The sequence below is a fragment of the Cydia strobilella genome, chromosome 16 (genome assembly GCF_947568885.1).
Source record: "Cydia strobilella chromosome 16, ilCydStro3.1, whole genome shotgun sequence".
NCBI classification, from domain to species: domain Eukaryota; kingdom Metazoa; phylum Arthropoda; class Insecta; order Lepidoptera; family Tortricidae; genus Cydia; species Cydia strobilella.
In genome coordinates this window covers 11792136-11810645 of record NC_086056.1, presented here as the reverse complement: position 1 = coordinate 11810645, position 18510 = coordinate 11792136, and the positions used below count along the sequence as shown (strand labels likewise).

General features: G+C 37.2%; 1 long non-coding RNA gene across 1 annotated transcript in view; it reads right to left on the bottom strand.

The window, feature by feature from the left end:
- Positions 1–6792: 6792 nt before the first annotated feature.
- The window catches only part of LOC134748641 (uncharacterized), a 70686-nt gene continuing 58968 nt past the window's right edge, over positions 6793–18510 (bottom strand). The window contains exons 3-4 of the long non-coding RNA XR_010128423.1: positions 9680–9993; positions 6793–8440 (exon numbers count right to left, since the gene is read on the bottom strand). This is a non-coding gene — a long non-coding RNA (uncharacterized LOC134748641). The remainder of the gene's footprint in view (positions 8441–9679; positions 9994–18510) is intronic.

The following is an 18510-nucleotide window of genomic DNA, read 5'->3' as shown; positions in this document are numbered from 1 at the left end:
TTAAAAAACAACGCCTGTCACTATTCCCGTCACTCGCACTTACATACTCGTTAGAACGTGACAAGCATGGTGACAAGCGATAAAAATGCGTCCGTGCTGCGCCCGCTGGAGTTACCATGGTTACGAGTACTTACAATTTGACACTGGGTTTACAGTTTAACCGGTTAACCCCGGGTTAGTGGGATGGTGCATACGAGTAAAAACAGCATTGAGATTTTTCTATACAGTCAAACAAGTCAACTTTGCCATTGGATACAGACTTTGCCCGCTTTTGCATTTTTCCAGTAGTCATTAGCTGCCGGACTGTTTGCGTGCAAAGCTAAAAGGACGTATTATAACGACGCATACGCATTATAACGACGAACATAATATGATCTTTACCTTAGTACGATAGTGTAGTTACTGTATACTTGTTGTATCGTCGAATTTAAACACTGATGCTAAGGCCGTTTTTCTCTTGTCAGCAGTTATATTTCTATACTTGCGTTTTTAGCTTCATGTTGTTACTTTAATTTTAAAACTGTCATAGATACTTCTGCAGTTTCTAAACTCGTTTTTTATATTCTATATTTACTATGATTCTAGTCTCCAATCTGCATTAAATGATAGGTAGAATGTGCATATTGGGTAGTAGAATATCCAGTCGGACTGTTGTTTATCTAGGATAAAAAAACAGAGCTTCAGTACTGTTCAGAGAAATGGCGGGCTGGTTTAGTTCAGTGCATAAGCGGCCTTAGAGTTAGTTTATAATATAACGTACGCTTAAGTCTCCATACGCGGTACCTGCAATTTCTTTTCTAACAATATACAACAATAGTAATAGGTTCGTGTAAACAAATGTATGTATTTTAACGTGCTAGGTATTTATTCTTTGTATTTTCGAACGCTCAATAATATAAAAGAAATCGCGAAATAATTCATTTTCGATTATGTTTCCGTCAATTCAAGGTTTAATTTGGCATGTTTTTGTATTATTGAGCGTGCGTTTTGTAGATTTATTAATTCGATTTGACTGCGTTTAGGAGATTAACATAATGTAAGTAGATATTTTGCACCTTAGCTTAAGGGAAAGTAGCCTGCAGTAACATAATCAAAACTCCATGAAAACGTAATGCCCTTAACATTGTGATTAGTATCTCAATAAAAATCTCATTTTAATATTGCCTTTGTATCCAGTAGTGGTTTTGATGAGTTTTACAGTTGTTATAATCGAATTCATTGCAGGTATGCAACGGTACCTATGAATACATAGGCCCTATTAACCCTTTTAGCGCGCATATCTGGCTATCCACTATGTTGAGTTCGTAAAATTATGGTGTATGTAGCGAAATATTCTACAAAATACCTTGATGCGATGTAGTCATGCGCGCTGAAACAGTTAATTGTATCAAAATGGAATATCCTGAAATTTATAACTTTGGCCGGTTACTTTAAACTATTCGATATATTTTTACCTGAGTGGGCAATGTCACGTGACATTTTGAATTTCTGATGAAATCAAACACGATTTTATTCTCGAATTATGGCGCTTTGTTGCCGAGTAAAAATAAGAAATTTAGATAATTGACCTGGGCAAAGTTAAACCGTATCCTCTGTTTGGCACTTTCAAAATAATTAACAAAAATAGGGTACCGTTGATACCATGTACATGCATTGTACAGGAGTACCTACACAATAATACTTATTGACATTCGCTGGCAGATTGGGTAGAGGCGTGGAATGTATAAAATAACGCATTGATTGACTGACGCATTAACATTGATCTATAAGTTCTCACTTCTTTGAACATCCTTGTGGCTACATGATTTATTAGCTGCTCTTCGGGCAAATAAACCCACGTAAAACGACATACTACGTAGTATATTGCATATGTTACTACGTACATATATATACATCTAGTTCTCCGTCTATTTATCTTTTTGTGATCGCATTCGCATTGTTAGTAACAATAACAAGTACCTAATGGTAACATTTTGTAGACTAATTATTAATAGTTATATTTAAGTTTATCACATTAATTCCTGATCAATTTATGCAGATAATGCGAGTTCTTAAGCATTTATAAAATAATATAATACATCTCTGGTTCTCTGCGTTAAACTAGAAAGACCTACGAATATAAATGTTGGTTTAAACCTTAATACAGTCACTTCTGCGCACCGAAGCGCACCAAAATATACTCTGGCAAGCCAACTTTGTCACTAGAAAAAAGTCGCCAAAATTTCTATGGAAGGAGCATTCCACAGGCTGTCCCGTACAAACGCATTTTATTTCCTGTGTTGCGACTTTTTTTTCGTAGTTTAAAGCAGATGATGATTTTTCTGTGCATATCTTTGACAATTTGTCTCAGAAAAAGAAACTTTTATACCTGCAAATCCTGAGAAAATTCGCGTTCGTACGGGACAACGGTAGACAATTTCGTGGAATGCTCCGAAAGATCGATCCTTTTCGCCTACATTTTGCAAATTAGCCACACAATTTTCTACTGATAAAGCTGGCTTGCCAGTGTATATCTGACACAATCTTATTTGTCAGAGGAGCGTGTCATATATTTTGCACGCATTGTCGTCCGATATATTAGAGGTGACTGTACAATGCCTATTACAGAAGGATATGTGTAAAGTTGTTCAAGATGTTAGCGTCGACTATTGAAAGTGTTAGGCAAATAGAAATTGTAATAATTATTAGTGTCGGTGTCTACTTGTTTAGAGTTTCGCGAGACAAAGCTCGTAAAGGAAGTGCGAATTAAAATTAGAAAATTGCTACCTCTAAATGCCTGTAAAATGTTCACATTTTGCTGTCCAATACCTGTTTCGTGATACATACCACTAATGTTAAAAGTGAAATAAACATGAAGAAGTTTTGACTCTTATACACAGCTTTAATTCTTTCGTATGATTTTCAATTTTTACCTAGAGCATGAAACGTTAGCAGAGATCTTGTACTTAGTTTAAATATCGGTTGTACAATTTTAATCTTACCTATGTCTAGATATAGTCGCCATCAGATATAGCAGAGCGGCCGAGGTGCTCTAAAATATCTGAACACGCACTAGCGCCTTGAGAATAGAGAGAGAGAGAGAGAGAGAGAGAGAGCGAGCGCGTGTTCAGATTTTTGTGGTGGCGACTGTACATACATATTCGATTATCTTGAGATTATGCAACTTTGCCCAGTCACCATTCCAGATAATATAAGCAAAGATAGATATAACTCCGTAATAGATGGATACAGTCTAAGGAAAAAACGTGCCTCGAAAATCACGAAAATTTGATTCTCGATCAGATGTCGCTACTACCTTTGGCCTACTCTCGTATAGAGGGCGTTGACGGTTTCGTTTGTTATTTAACAATTTTAACGCATATCAGTGAAAGAACATGGGTCAAAGTAATAAAAATAATTAATGCAAATAAATAAAATCATTTATCCATATTTAAATACATTTTATCGTATTTTTATAAATCTTCATTTTTAGTTTTAAAGTGTGTCGATAGATGGCAGTGAATTTACTGTGTTTACAAAATTTACTATGACAGTACCGCACTATAATATTATATCCTCTTTGATATAAGTCATAAAACCATACTTCGATTATCGACTTTTGACTTCATATATTTTTTTACGATTTATAATTTGTGAGCTACGATGATGTCATATTAAACTAAGTGTTAGGTGAGTCTAATGGCCAATGTTGCCTATTATCATTAACCACTTATTGAGTGGCCCAGAGGGATTTTCCCTACAATCATTAGTCGTTATGTACGTCGACTAGGTAAGCCCTAGGGCTTCTAGTAGCCAGTTACGGTTAGGCACAGTCGACGTGAAAGATATGCTTACATTTTTCGCCTTATTACAAAAAGGACTAAGGTACAAAACATACGGCCTCTTAGCCTAGTCTGTAGTGACCCTGCTTATGAAGTAGGTGGTCCCGGGTTCAAATCCTGGTATGGGCATTTATTTATTCCTGCTATGGATGTATTATATATATCGTCGTGTAGTGCCCATAACACAAGCCTTATTGAGCTTACTGTGGGACTAGGTCGATCTGAGTAATAATTTACCTATAATATTTATTTATTTATGTACATATATTTTGACGACCGGTCTGGCCTAGTGGGTAGTGACCCTGCCTGTGAAGCCGATGGTCCTGGGTTCGAATCCCCAAGCCTCCTTGGGCTTACCGTGGGACTTAGTCAATCTGTGTAAGAATGTCCTATAATATTTATTTATTTATTTATATATCTTTGACGTTGTCTCTACCTTAAGGTAAGTATGTATATTAGTCGTGGATAATTCACGGTATCCAAAATCCTTATTCATACCCTAATTGGTTAAAAGTTGTACTACTCTATTATAAATACTTACCTTAAAATAACCTTATTAGATAAGCTTGGGCTCGTTCGAATCCTCTTGATGAGTAGTAAAGGACTGTCTAGAGAAAAGTTAGTCAAAAATATTAGTATGAAAAATTTATTTTTGATTACGAATCTGCCAGATAAACTGCACTGTTGACTCCTTCCCGAAATTCAAACGATTTAAATATTTTAAATGAAAAGTTTTTGCTTCTTATCAAGCGTGACATAATTTTCGGCTAATTGTGGGGCAACTTTGCCGTGGCAAAAATGTGTAGATACTTTAAAGTAAACTTTCAAATTAGTAATGTGTTCCATAGATATGTATGCCATGTACTTACATATCCAACACTGTTGTTGGGCCAATAGTCATGCCAACGCCAAGTTATGAAATGAATAAACCCATCATTTTACATGCATCATTCTGCTAATGAGGCCAATTCAAACTTAAGAGGCCCACTGATTACCAGTCCGCTTGCAGTCTGGTCTGTCAGTGGTTCGGACAGGCCGATATCGTCCGGCGGACTGGTAATCACTGGGCCCCTTTACATTTTGACACGCACTTGGCCGGTTTTTTTTTATCAGTCACCCGTGCTTCTCGCCTGCTCTAATACATGTACGGACAAGTAAAAGCAAAATGAGCGCGCTAATGTTAACTATATGACACTACGTAAATATCTATATATTATGTGAGTGTCAATTAGTCGCTCAAGTCTCAATGTTAACTGCTACAAATATATCTCGATGACAAATACATTCCTCATTAGCATCCAAAGGGTTAAACGTTTCTAAATATGAGGCAGATGTGAAAATACATTTATGTTGTGTTAAAAATACCTTTGCGACATTACTGTAAGTATAGTAAGAACTATGCGATATTTTTGTGACAGTTCTTTGAGCTCTTGGTGGAGGTGCCCTAGTTAAAACAAAAATAAAATACAGGTTAGGTTTCAGAATGTTTATTAATTCAATTTTAATTATTTTTGCCGGTGTATGGTCGCGCATTAGATTATATAAATACAGTCTACGTCGCTTACGTAATGATATATACCGTCCGTGCGTGCGTAAATGATAGACGAGAGATTTATCATGTCATATCAAGCGCGATAAGCGTAACGGTTATTAATTTATTCACTGTTAAGTAACATACATATACATACTATTAACTCCCTTATTCATAAACCTTTACAAGCATCAATTAGTATATGTATTTTCCCTTTCATACACCCCATCTTCCCTACAAATACATTTATTAAATCAAGGTTTTAGATAGCTTGAATTTATCACTTGGACCGGCCGTATGAATACTTGCCTACTTCTAGCCGGGCAATTGATAAATTCGGTCGCGCCGTGGTGGATGGAAGCAGTTCTTTTCTGTGTGGGATTGCAGTTCTAACCCAATCTACCTACTTTTCTAAAAAGAGTTTTTTCTGTGGAGGGTTGCAGTTCTATCCTAACCCAAGAGCTTACTCTTAATATTATTACAAATATTATTAATAGGTTTACCTTTTCTATAAACATTTCATTTCTGTGGGGGGTTGCAATTCTAACTTAACATAAACGTACTTTTCTGCAAGTAGTTCCTTTCTGTGCGGTGTTGCAGTTCTTACTTACTTACTGCTGTGGCGCGACGACCCGAAGTGAATCTTGGCCTCCGACACCAAAGACCGCCATGTTACTCTGTCCAAAGCCGTTTCTGTCCAGTCGACGGCCCACACGTCGAGAGGATGGAACCTGGAGACTCCGCAAGAACCAGGAGATTGAAGATCTGGTGTCCGAGCCGAACATCATTGGAGAAACGAAAGCCGCCAGGCTCCTTTACAGTTCTTACCTACACTACAGTTCATCTGTTTCATTACATTGCCCAAGGTAGGGTGGTCATTAATCATACTGACCGGTCAAAGTGATCAATCAGGCAATTTTAATTACATTGCCCACTTCGGTCATTATTCATAGTGACCGGACTTATCAAGTTGCCCGTAACATATACAATAATAACAGTTAACAACTGATCTATAAAGATTTAAAGTTACGTACCTACGTACTTACTCGTTGATAGGTACCTGCTACCTATTGGAAACATAGTAGGTAGGTAGGTACAGTCAAGTGTAAGAATATGGGTGCATAATATATAACTTACTCAAAAATATGTCTCATAGTTCATAATTTACTGACATGAGAGCTATGGGACATATTTTTGAGTATGATGTGTGCACCCATATTTTTACACTTGACTGCGTACATATTTGGCAGGCTAGATTATTCTAAGAACTCTTATCAGGATATTGTCTTCGGTTACCGCGATCGTTACTCATGAAATAAAACTATGAAAACGGATTATATCGCGTATATTGAATTTATAATACATCTCGACGTTTCGAACCCTTTACAGCGTTCAATATACGCGATATAATCCGTTTTCATAGTTTCATTTCAACTCTTATCAGGGTTTATAAGTATTTATAAACGAAACGAAAATCAACCCGATTTAGTGCCAAACATTACGATAGATGATAGATGTCTACCGATTTCATAATTTTAAATGCCATTTACCTCGCACTGCAATAAAAAAATCTATACACATCAACAATATATATATAGAAACAACACGTGCTAGTGGACATGCGTTGGCACCACACTTGGCTCACTTCCTATAAATGCAGCGAAGGTAATGCATATTTATTTTAGTCTGAACGAGTGGCAGAAAGACGTATTTTATGTTGGAACTAGCTAACATGCGCCGCAAATAGACTTTATACAGAGTAGCGTTTAGTCAGCGTGCAGAAATGCCAAGGACAGATGCAGTTTGTTGTGTAAGTTGTGTTTATATGCTTTATGAAATCTTAAATAAGTAGGTAGTAGTGGGACCCCTAACTTAGTCATATGACACATGTCGTACAAACACGCACACACATAACGGCTAAACTTATAACACCCCTCTTCTTGCGTCAGGGGTTAAACTTTTCGACGCCGTGTCAAACACAAAAGCTGTCACTCGGACGCCACGTCACCGAGGTGTCAAAACTGAAATTGAACATTCTGCACATGCACGTAAGTCTATGTTGCTCTGTGATCTGCGACGGATTAATTCGTCTTTGGCGTTGGACCTTCGGTGCCGATATATCCGTCATTGGCGTCCAAAACTTTAAAATCTCATCATCGTTTAGGTAGGTAGGTACTTACAATAAAATAACCCCAGAATATCGTCAGGAAATTAAGATAATAACAATGATAATAACGCAGTACCTAAAGCCCAGCTGCAAAAGTGCATGGCCACTTTTATATGAATGAATTCCACTAGACTTATATATATAGACCGTGAATCATTCAAAACTCTTATTGAATGAATTCCATTCATAATGTCCATTAAATTTTGCAGCTATTTTGCAGCTCGCTGTACAAATTCCTATCACCACACCCTCTTATTTTAAAAAACTGATCAGAAAATTTAATTTTATCCACTAGAGTGGCAAAGTAATCTACAATGCAAATTTTGAATTGTTTCTTTATGTTGGCTAGTAGAAAATGTTTTCAGCTATTAGTATTTTCCTCGCGTTGGTGTTGTGAAAAAGGTTGTGCTTCACTCGGCAGCAAAGTTTGTTTTACCCTCCTGTCTTGAAACCCAATTTTTTAATCTTACGCTTGCTCGGGTATCAACATTACACGAAGGGTTAAGCAACAACTTTGCCCCCTTGTAAAACAGATAACTATTATTAGCACAGTAAGTTTTTCTTGAGAACGATGAAACTCGTCGTTTTTATCTAAGAGTGCGCTTGCTCTACCCTGGGGTACATGTACCTTGGATAGTATCCGAACGCACCCTCATTATGACCGAAGTATCCAACGTGTCCTTTGGTCAAGTCGATTAGAACAGAACGCGGGGGCAGTGCAGCTACTGGCTGTAAAATGGTCACAACAACCAGCTAACCACACTGCCAACGCGGCCTGTCCTGTTATTCCAGTCCAATCCATTACTTCAAAATGGGAGAGCTGTTAAGGATGCTATGTTGCCGTTGTGTGTCTAGGTTAGAATAGTCGCAATCCAGTTTCAGTGCGTTTGAAGTTACAGTAGGCGCTCGGTAATCCGGCGACTGAAAAAAATATTGTGTTTTTAACATTGGGTAATATATTTCCTATTGATTAGGTGAGTGGAGAATTGCATGCCTCTAGACATGATTATGATTTGTAAGGTATTTTTGAACAAAAAATAAATCTTGGAAACTAAGCATTTCACTAAATTCTTTTTTACGGTTCCGTACCCAAAGGGTCCACTGTCCGTCCGTCTGTCTGTCTGTCTGTCCGTCTGTCACCAGGCTGTATCTCACATGAACCGTGATAGCTAAACAGTTGAAATTTGCACTGATGATGTATTTCTGTTGCCGCTATAAAAACAAATACTAAAAACAGAATAAAATAAATATTTAAGTGGGGCTCCCATACAAAAAACGTGATTTTTTATGTAATGGTACGGAACCCTTCGTGCGCGAGTCCGACTCGCACTTGGCCGGTTTTTTAACTGTTGAAGCGCCGGTATTTTGTTAATTTAGTAAATTGTCTATCGAGCCCACAGGGTGAACACGATCCATATACGGATCGGACGGGTATATGGATCGTGTTCATTTTCAAACATAACCAAGTTTCATGAGTAAAATTTATTTTTCATCACTAAGTTGCTGCAGATATTAAGTTGTATGTTTACTGGTGATTTTGAATAATAAATATTTAAAAACCTTCATTTTGATTTGATTTGTAATGTTTTAGTTACTATAGTTATGGTACTTATAGTTTTACGGTGTGATGAGAAATGTTGTGTTTAACTCGGTAGCAATGTTTGTTTAACCCTCGTGCCTATAACTGCTCGCAAAGGTTAAAATTCCACTTTTAGAACCACCCGCTACGCTCGAGTATCAATATTGTAATCTCTCGCTTGCTCGGGTATCAATATTAACAGTTAAACATCAACTTTGCCGCCTTGTAAAACAAATAACTATTGTCTTCATGGCCTATCGCTTTCATTGTTCAGTTTACTAAGGTCTGTTTTTTATTCCGTAGACTAAAATGACGTTTAATGTGTAAACATTTCTTAGTACCACATGAAATGTCATTTTAGTCTACGGAATAACAAAACAGAATATAGTGATCTCTCTAACAAATATGGTAGTAAGAAAGATAATCAAACAGCGATTATCTACAAATTACAAACCAAATAAAACGGATCCCAAGGATTTCAATTCGCTGTCCATCGGGCGTATGATGGACGTGGTTATCGACATGAAAGAACACATCAAATTTTTTGACACCACATGATAAAGCACATACATACAACATACCTCTTTATCTTGTCATTATCACGTCGATAACCGCGTTTATAAAACGCCCGATGGCGGAGATCTATCAGTTTCGTGTCTTTAATTAAGGCGGGCAGTAGAATGGCGGCATATGTTTTTCTTTTTTTTTTCAAAATGGTGTGGAGCCATTGGGGTTTGCGGGGTCTGTAGCTCACAGTACTGGAGTTCATAAACGCCTGATGGAAGAAATCTATTCGAGTCTTCAATTAAGGCGAGCAACTAGAACCGCGGCACAAACTACGATTTCCTGCCTCGTGCATGCTTCCCTCCGCAATAGCGAAGACCGGACCGCGGACCTGAAAACAAACACATTGCTCAGTTATGTGCTAGAAAATCTATATTAGGGAGGTAAAGTCAGACTAACCTAACATTGCAATGACATAGTGTTGAAATATCAAACTTCTATAAAGATATGACTCCCATAATGACATCTCTAACTTTGTTCTGTTCACGTCGGTGCAAGGTTAGCTTAGTTAGAGGGACTCTAGAATAACCCTTTAACCATTTGACTATGGAAGGTAGAGGTAAGGAAATGAATCTTCATGTATCAAAAAGTGACCGTAAAAAACAGTAAATAGGCGGCGCCACCATACACTGAAGTACCTAGACCATACACCTAGTAATTTATATAGATGTGCACCCGTGCGACCGTGAGGGACAGAACATACACAATGCGACAAAATTAAAAACACGCTTTAACATGCCTGACAACATACTAGAAACAACCTACGTAATTTGGTCGGGTTATTTGCTGCCCCTCCCCCATTTCATCTCTACATTATTATACCTCCATGGTTCATGTCATTAGAGTCTCCTATATATTACAATACTCTGGTCTAACTCTAGAGCCTACCTAGCGCCACCGGAGAGATTAGGAACTATTATTTACAGCTAAAAGCTGGTCACTTTTGCAACAATGAGGGCTATCGTTTTTTTTGCTCACCAGTTGTTGTTGATGGTGGTCCAAAAGACTAAAGAACAGCTGTCAGTCATTGAAGTGACAAGTGACGTTTGATATTTCGAACTATGGAAAAAGACCACCATCTACATTAGCGCCCCTAGCGGCGAATTCATACGCGTTAGCCAGCCCTCATTCTGCCATAAGAGATTAACATCCTTTCTATACCATCCATACATTTGACATTCCTTTCTTGTTATTCGATTTCGAACCGTCATTCTAATAGTTAGAGGTGCGTTTTTATTTTAAGTATGATGGCAAGTATGTTGCCGCCTCGTTGCTGCTACGGACTAACCCCCTTATTCATATTCATAAAACTTTACGGGCCTGATTTAGTTAAATTATGTTTTATCCCTTTCTTACAAATACATAAGTCAAAACGACAGATAAGGACAAACGATTCATAGCTAATTCAGGTCAGTAACGCGATTATGAATATCGCCATAAAGGGATAACCAAAGAGTTATACCTATAATATTGCTTGTTGCAAAACACGAAACAATTTTTCCTTAGACTCTTCTCTAAGTGTGTGTGTCGTGTTTTGTGGTAAATTAATTGTCTAATGTCAACTTGGGATAGCGTATAACTTGAAGAAAGTATAATGGAGAAGACAAGGGGGGGGGGAGGGAGGAGATCACAGAACGGGATGGTTTTATGGAACTCAGGAGTAGTAGAGAAAGCGCTATTATCGTTTGTCTCTGTCATAGTATCATAAAAAATTGTAATTGTGTATTGTAATTGTTTTTATTTTTCATTTTTGACGAAGCGTGCTGTGGATACTATTTTTGTGTGTAGGTAGCAACTATGACGAAGCCTGGGCTGTGGATTGATATTGTGTTTAATATGTTTTATTTTCTTGCTAAACAGACTTGGCAACTGTCAAAGGTTTGCAGAGATGGCGCCATCATAGCTTGCCCCTTTTTCTATGAGATTTGGCTTAAAGGGCTGGCATCCGACCCAATTATTTCGACCGGCCAACCCCATTAATAAAGATTGCCAACGTAAAAAAAAATACCTACTTCTAAAAAGTGTCATGTTAAAATGGTAGACGTCTTGTTGTTGGATTGGTATGTTGTCAGGATAATTTCGTCGCATTTCTGTCCCTTGAGACTGTACACGACGACAGCGCCACACGCCGTTTTAAAATCAACATTTTCATAATTAATTTCCCCAGTAGCATTATGCACTATTTGTCTTAGTGTTATTTTGTCTATAGGTACTTTTAGTCAAGTCTATTCATTTAGACCAAATATTAATTTTATTAAAACCGCCCAGTGTGTAAAGTCTATGAAATAATCGCACTCCGGACATCGAAAGCTAAAGGAAAGGGGGTACGTTTTCAATTTTCATGTAACGCCGCGTACACCATCATTATTGTAGTAAAGAAGTTCAGCTCTTAATAGATGGCGCTTTGACGCTCAGGACGGTACGATCACGTACAGAGCGAATACCAGTAGGTACCTACCTACAGGTTTAATAATAAGTTCCATTCTCTCTGAGATTGTTAGGTATACTTATATTTATAGCACATTCATTAGCTATGATTTCCCCGAGATACGCGTGCCCCTCGCCATTACCGAGCCTGCAATTAAAATGCATCTGCCCGGCAATATTGACGTAAGCAAACTTACGACTTGCTTATATATAGTAGGTATGTCTGATAATAAAGAGCATGTACAGTCGGGGACATTCCCGGTGAGCCACTTCATAAAATCAGGCGATTTTTTCACTCCTCTACCAAGCCGAAAAGTTCGTCTAATATTAGCTCTAGGTACAGGCAAGTGTAAATTATGAGTGCACAACAACACATCTTACTCAAAAATATGTCCCATAGCTCTTATGAACGTATTTCAGAGTAAGCATCCACATTTTTGCACTTGACTGTACAAGACACTCGATAGCTGTGAAGAACTTTTTATACAGGAAGGAGCCTAAGCTCACCTAAGCTCACCTAAGCTAAAATGATTCCTACGATAAGGACGAGTTCAAAGGACAATGGTTCGCCCACAATAAGGTATATGTTTAGGTACAATCAAATAATTTTCACCGCACCAGCTGGTAAAGGCTCTCTTTGATTGTTCAAAAACTGATGAGAAAGTTGCATTTTATCCACATGTGTGGCAAAGTAATCAAATGCAAATGTTGTTTTCTTATGTTGGCTGGTTAGAATTGACTTTTAAATGATGATATTTAATAACATTCATTTTGAGTGGATTTGGTTTGATTTATTTGATAATTTACAGTCTGTATTTTCGTTGCATTGGTGTGGTGAAAACATTTGTGTTTCAGCACGGTGGCAAAATTTGTTTAACCCTCGCAACGCTCAAGACTCCACTTTTCGAACCACCCGCTACGCTCGTGGTTCAATTTTTGAATCATTCGCTTGCTCGGGTATCAAAATTAGCACGAAAGAATAAATAACAACTTTGCCCCCCGAAACTCTGCATAGGAGGCGCCACTACCACAATCTGAGGGTCTATTGCGAAACAAGAAAATCGAAATTTCGCCATCTAACATCTCTGTCACTTGCATATTCGAGCGATAAAGAGGCAGATAGCGAACTTTCGGATTCGCGTTTCCCGGTAGATCGTCTGTAAACAAACCGCTTCAGGTAGGTATTATGACCGCCTTGATGCATCAATGTAATATTTTATTATCTCTGAAAACTTGTCAAAAACCTGTTAAAGGTACAGTATGTATAAGTTACTCTATGGTTTACTAAGAAGGCTAGTGCTGCACTCTGGTGCAATATCCCCTGTTCTTTGACTGTACCTACAATTATTTATTTCTCTGTATGTTTTAACTTGAAGTTGCGTTCTTAGTGTTCTTACCAAGTTCTTACTATACATGTTAAGTTTTAAAAAGGTTCTAATAATAAGAAAAAAAACTACAGGTAACGTCAGTTTGTAAAATGTCAGTGCATAGTAAAAATCTGTAAAAATATTATGTTACTGAATCGAATTAAAAATTAACAATAATAATCTTGTTAAAGAGAATAATATAAAGAGAAACCAATATAATGTTTCTAGTTAGGCTGATTTTTTGTGTAAGTGGTTAAGTGTATGTACTTACATGTTTTGTGTGAGCAAGAAGGATTTAAAAAGTTTGGCCCAGTTAAAAGTTACCACGAGTTAGAATCGCAGTAAGTTAATGTCCTCTACTTCCATATTATCCTAAAGTAGGTAGGTACTCGTATTTAGTTGGAACGCTATCTTAGCTTAGCCTGTGTTGGTCTACGTCACTTTTTCGTATCCTACAATTTTGCTTGTTTTTCTATGTGGTATCTGTCGTTCCTTCATGTCTTAAGATCGTTATTATAAATTATAAGAATATACGGCCTAATTCGAATTTTAAGATACGTCAAATTTGCAAGATACGATATGGATCGGAATTTCATATCTTTAGTAAATTTTTGACCTATCTACAAAGTTGAAATCAGGCCAATAGTCGGAACAAGCTGGCTCTCCAGATACCACGGACCTAGGCGACTTAAGGGTTGAAAGTAGATAGAGGCAGATAACGAAATTTCGATTTCCGCGGTAGAACCTCAGACTCCATGAGTCCATGACCTTTTTTCCATCGACTCATGATCGTGGTTATTTATACTCGCTACGTTATTTGTTATTTAACTATACTTATATAAACCTACCTACTCTATATACTATACTACTGAAGCCCGACCAGAAATATATGATCATGAGATAGGGGCCCTATTATTCTAATGTATGTGGTGGTAGTTCAGTTTAGTATGAAAACTTTAGTTCCAATGAAATTCCGCAACATGGTGCCTGATCATATATTCCTGGTCAGGCTTTACTATTTGTTTAAAGTAATAGCCTTTATTAACTAGATTTCCATCACTCCTTAACAAATCTATAAATGCTCGGCCACGCGCATGTGTTACCTCTAATGTTGTCTGGATCTTACCTACGTACTTATATATAAAAAAAAATCGTTGCGACGTTTCTAGAAATTCTGTATGAATTTCTAGAAACTGTATACGTAGGTATAGCGTGATTGTTTAGAAATCATTAATTTTAAATGGCTGTAATTATTGCTACTTTCTTTTAGGTAAATAAATATCAGCGCGCTGCATACCTATACGTAAGCATTTGGTTTTTGCTAACTTAGTAGCAATTTAATAAAATAACTAACTCGCAGTCTACGAAGTTGGAGATCCCGGCTTCAAATCCCGGTAAGGGCATTTGTTTGTATGTTTATCACGGATATTTATTTTTCACCTCAGCAGCTCGAACAAGCCTACTTTCGTCACTCCCTGGAGTGAGAAAATTGCGACTTTCCTCACTCCAGGGAGTGAAACAAAGTAGCTTTTTAATTTAGTGAAGGCCGTGAACTGCCACTTCATACTTCTGTTACCAATTGGTTTTTTTTTTCTCTGTATTATTCTGTGTAATTCGAAATACATTTTAACCTTTAATATGTTATTATTTAATATGTTAGGTGAAAAATTATATGTGCAACACGAGAGCAAAGTTATTTTACATCTGTGTTTTTGAGTCCCTCCCTACGCTCAAAATTCTAACTTATACAATCTTTCGCTTTCTCGGGACTCTAAATAAACACTCGAAAAAAAAAAACAACTTTCCTCTCTTGTTGCCTAAGTAACTATGGTTCCTGAGTTGTGGCTGTTTTTTACACCAATGTATGAAGTCGTCGAGTACTCACAAGCCTTACTGACCTTATATGGGACTAGGCATATTTGTGTAAGATTGGCCAATACTGATTTATAAGGTAATCAGTGTAATCACAGTCTATATCCCGGTCAATATAAGTCTAGTGAAACTAACCGTGAATCATTCAAAACTGTTATCTCTATAGATAGTAGGTAGATAGTAGACGATTGATGATCAGATCAATAGCAGGGAACCGTTGGATGAGGATGAGAGTGCAGCTGGTCGTTGTGGAGATTGTATGCGATCAGGGAACTTCCTTCGGTTGATATGATGATGGAAAGTAAAGTGGGTTCCAAATAAGTGAAACTTATATTAGCAACATTTTGCAATTTTTCTGTGACTGCAACTGTGAAAAAGTAATAGGATTCCCGTATTTTTATACTTCTCTATAAAAGTGCATTAAAATCCTGGATTCTATAGCAAGCAACACGGTTCCATTTTATTCTACCGCCATAAATTATATTTGTTGTTTTGCCTTAAGAGGCGAACACGCCTTAAGTCCCTTAAGACGTGTTAAGGGTTAAAAGGAACCCTTTAGTTTAGGTAATGGCAGGCGTGGCTCACTCCGCGATTTAGTAGCGGCGCTACAAGTACATGCGGCCCACACCAATTTTGGTGTCTAGCCATAGTAGTTGCCGCGCACCGCTACGGAACGGACGCCTGCTCGCGCTTGCGCCACCTTGCGGTCATATTTGTCGTAATAGACGCGTTTTGTTAGAGAGTGAACCTTCTGTACCAAGTACTATTATGTATTATGTGGTAATGGTCAAGATAAAAAAATAAACGAACTTTAAGTACAAAAGATGATGTTTTAGGATGGTCATATTTACCGTATAATATCTAAGTGTGCCCTATTCATTCATTAAAGTAACTTAGTATTTTCATTATACTACACGTTTTGCATTTTTATAAAAAAAAAACCTGTTTCTCAAAATATTGTTTCTAACTTGTCTCGTTACCTATTCTAGATTTCACTGTTGCTGATTATGAAGCGATTTAAGACAGTGATTAGGATCTTACAGTATTACCCCCTATACGAGCCTCAATTAGTTAATTTATGTTTTATCCTTTTCTTAAAAATACTTAAGGTAAAAATGACAGATAAAGACAAACGATTAATAGCTAATTGAGGCTTGTAGCACGTTTATGAATAACGATACTATATAGTCTCTATTATGTGCTTACCTGCAGTCCTGCACACAAACTAAACAGCTGGGTGCCCAGCTAAGGTGACAATCGCTTGCGCTACGACAACAAAACGCTTTGTGTCTCTTTATTCTTTATTCAAACAAACACAAGTATAAGTTTACAGCGACCTACGCCAAGACACTTATACTGTTAATACATAGTCAGTATCATAAACATGTATACATTTTTCGAACTACGAGTATCTCTAGGAACTTAAATTAAACATACATACTACAAAGTTACATAGGTAGAGTTTAAAAAAATCCTGACACTACTTTGTAAGGACGGCCTTTGTCTGCGAATATGTCTGCGTTTTGGATTGAAGCTAAGAAGTTATTTAGTAATTCTATTGCTCGGTACGTGGGTGCGTTTGAACCGTGATAGGTGCGGACATTTGGATATGCGAAAAGGTTTCTGGCTCTACGTGCGCTACGCCCTACTGCAGCTATGTAGTTGTCTGGGGTAAAAATACGCATACGCTCCAGAACAGATGGGTTGTCAATTTGATTTCTTAGAAGTAGACAGTAGTGTAAGGCAAGCGTTTGCTTACGCCTTAGCTCGAGAGACTCCAACCCTGGTAGGGTTGGAGTCCCAGTACAAAGGATGACGGAAATAAGTACGGGTAGTATCCATAATACCTTTTGTAAAGATGTCTAGTAAATTTACGTTGGACGCGCTCGACCATGATGTTATCTCTATCACTCTTCCATATTAGTGCGACAGTGACAGTTGCGTTTCGTTCGCTGCGGAGCTTAAACAATTGGCACGTTGGCTAAACACCCTGATTTGGAATTCTATTTGCTGCAGCACTGTTAAATTATGTTGTGCGAAAGCAATTCCATTTGTTTTAATATTTATGACTGCTAGAAACGGGCTACGGATCTAAACGTCTAGACTTTCAGGTAAATTAACGCGAATAAACGCTACTCAGTGTCTATTTTAAAATTTATAACTGTAATTTGCCTACGTTCGAGGGGCGGGCGCGATTTGACATTATTAATTTAATCCGTGACATGACATTACACATTTTTGACGTAGCCTAGAAATCTATTTGTGATTGGCATTGGCTTTGTTGAAGGGAATTTTAATTGTGAAGCAACTACTTTATAGTAAAGAAATAGCAAGCAAACTTCTAAATCTAAGGATTTAAATATTCTTGTGCGGTTATTTTAATTAAGGTAAGACTAATAAGTAAGTACCCATTTGTTACAGCACCTTAAAAATATAAAATAAAACAAACAATAGGTAACAAAAACAATTTATTGCACAAAAAACTAAATAAACTTAATGACTAAAATACAAACAATATTTTAAGGTGTATTGGGATAACGTTGAAAACCGACTTAACTCCTTCACTGCTATGCTACGCTCGTAGCGCTACGACGTAGCTTGGCTGGAGTATATGTTTCCCTGTAATTACGAGTATGTGGCGAAATTGGTTCGTAAAAGCGTTGCGACATGAATGTGTTGTGATTACTGATGTACCGTCGGAAAGTTTCTAAAACTGCGAAATTTCCACATAGAAAAATTTCGGAAACTTTTCGTATTTTTTTGAAAAAAAAAAATCGAAATTTTCCATTTCTAAAATGAAAGTTTTCTTTGTTTCCTGTGAAAATTTCACGAAGTTGCCGTGAAATTTTCCATCTTTTGGAAACTTTTCGCACTAACAAAAATGAAAGAATATCCTATATACATAGGTATTATTAATTCGCCTACAGCGTAGGAATTAGGTACAGTACACCTCAGGATGTAGCACAATTATTAGAATTGGATGTCATACATAAACTGGTCCGCCTACTAACAGCCTCCTAGCTTAGTCGGTAGTCTACTTACGGAGCAGGAGGTCCCGTATTCGAATCCTGGTAAAGCCATTTATTTGTATGTTTACCACAAATAAGTATTTGTTGCTGAGTTATGGATTGTATCCATGTAGGTATAGGTATTTATTTATATATAAATTATCTATAAAAACA